This window comes from Rhinoderma darwinii (genome assembly GCF_050947455.1).
Source record: "Rhinoderma darwinii isolate aRhiDar2 chromosome 2 unlocalized genomic scaffold, aRhiDar2.hap1 SUPER_2_unloc_34, whole genome shotgun sequence".
In the NCBI taxonomy this organism is placed as follows: domain Eukaryota; kingdom Metazoa; phylum Chordata; class Amphibia; order Anura; family Rhinodermatidae; genus Rhinoderma; species Rhinoderma darwinii.
This window is the reverse complement of record NW_027461701.1, coordinates 284,103-286,527: the sequence shown is the minus strand read 5'-3', so window position 1 is coordinate 286,527 and position 2,425 is coordinate 284,103.

Below are 2,425 nucleotides of genomic sequence, written 5' to 3'. Positions count from 1 at the left end.
GTGTATAATCTCGGAGATTTTATCTAGATTCTTTTACTATATTTTATATGTTATTCTGTTACATTGAAGTTAGATGTACCTCAAATCATTATAGTTACATTGGTAATATGGTGAGATTGCTATCATATCGCTGTGTCATTTCCATTATGTTCATCTAATTTCCAATGGAGATGTCTGGTCAGAATTGGTTTGTTTGGTTCAGTTGCTGGGCCCTCCTTGGATATTGGTGCTTCATGTGAAGTGGAATAACTTAGGGTAGGTCCCTTTAGCTGGATTTGGTCAGGGCAATAAAGAGAGATGTAATGCTTATGTTATTACTCCTCTCTCTCAAGGTAAAATTGTGTGGTCTGAGATGGTATCATGTTTGTTTTGGAGAAATACAACAGACCAATAACCTTGAAAGGTATTGGGAATAAAGAGGTCTAATTTTTTCAAAATTCTGTGTAGGTGTCATAGTATGGCGCCATTTGCTGGTTAGGAAGTCATCTGATTTGATTTTAGTGATGGTGTTCACTGTGTTTTTTTAGTCTTTGAAACCAGTGACTCCACAGGGACTTGGTTTTGGTAAATTTGTCACCAGTCTCTACTTCTGTGTACCAGAGTAGTATGTAATATCTGATAGCCAGGGGTTTGAAACTATTTTTTTAAGAATTCTGTACTGACTGAATTTCCGGATTATGAGGTCCTAGGCTATAGGAACTTTAATATTTGCTGCTATTTACAATAAGTGACACATAAGATTGGTAAAGACACCAATTTTGGAGATGGAGAGGCAAGGCTAAAGGGGAGGAGGAGGCCTTTATTTGAAGATAACAATTCTTGTGTTGTTATGTTCAAAAGTCTTATCTAGTAAGTTTCCCATAGGAAGGTATTGGGAATAGAGACATATTTTTTTTTCAAAATTCCATGTAGGTGTCGTGGTATGGCACCATTTGCTTGTTAGGAAGTCATATGAGTTTATTTTACATGATGGTGTTCATTATGTTATTTTAGTCTTTGAAGCCAGTGACTCCATAGGGACTTGTTTTTTGATTAAATTTGCCACCAGTCTCTACTTATTTGTCCCAGAGTAGTATGTGATATCTCATAGGCAGGGATTTGAAACTATTTTTTTAAGAATTCTGGACTGACTGGTTTCCTGGATGATGAGGTCTTAGGCTATGGGAACTTTACTGTCTGCTGATTTTTATAATAAGTAACACAAAGAATTGGTAAAGACACCAATTTTGGAGATGGAGAGGAAAGGCTGAAGGGGAGGAGGAGGCCTTTATTTGAAGATAACAATTCTTGTGTTGTTATGTTCAAAAGTCTTATCTAGTAAGTTTCCCATAGCTCGCTATCTTTTTTTCCAAATTCTTCATGTACCCACTATCTGACAAATATAATAGAAGTAGCATTATTTACTCACCTAATATTCCAAGAGCTGTTTTACAAATGGTTGGAGACTCATATGTATATTGGGCTTAAAGCCAATGCCTGTAGTGGTGCCATAGGTTTAGATAAAGAACCAGGACTGAAGCAGATTTTGAGAGCTTTTGTGTGATGATAAATTGTGTAGACTTAGGATATCCAGACCTTGTACGTTTTCCAATGCGTAGCTATCATGTGTTGTACTATAGAATCAATACATTTTGTAAAAAAAAAAGTGCTTGTAAAGGGGTATACACTTCTGGGTGAATTAATTCAGTGTTTTCCTGTTTATTGTAAAAAAGTTCGGATTTTTTTGGTATAGTTTTACATTTTGTTTTATACTTGCACACATTTCATGTTAATGTTGTACTCTCATTTGATTTTGATTGGCTGTGTATAATAATGGAGATTTTATCTAGATTCTTTTACTATATTTTATATGTTATTCTGTTACATTGAAGTTAGATGTACCTCAAATCATTATAGTTACATTGGTAATATGGTGAGATTGCTATCATATCACTGTGTCATTTCCATTATGTTCATCTAATTTCCAATGGAGATGTCTGGTCAGAAGTGGTTTGTTTGGTTCAGTTGCTGGGCCCTCCTTGGATATTGGTGCTTCATGTGAAGTGGAATAACTTAGGGTAGGTCCCTTTAGCTGGATTTGGTCAGGGCAATAAAGAGAGATGTAATGCTTATGTTATTGCTCCTCTCTCTCTCAAGGTAAAAATGTGTGGTCTGAGATGGTATCATGTTTGTTTTGGAGAAATACCACAGACCAATAACCTTGAAAGGTATTGGGAATAAAGAGGTCTGCTTTTTTCAAAATTCTGTGTAGGTGTCATAGTATGGCGCCATTTGCTGGTTAGGAAGTCACCTGATTTGATTTTAGTGATGGTGTTCACTCTGTTTTTTTAGTCTTTGAAACCAGTCACTCCGCAGGGACTTGGTTTTGGTAAATTTGTCACCAGTCTCTACTTCTGTGTACCAGAGTAGTGTGTGATATCTGATA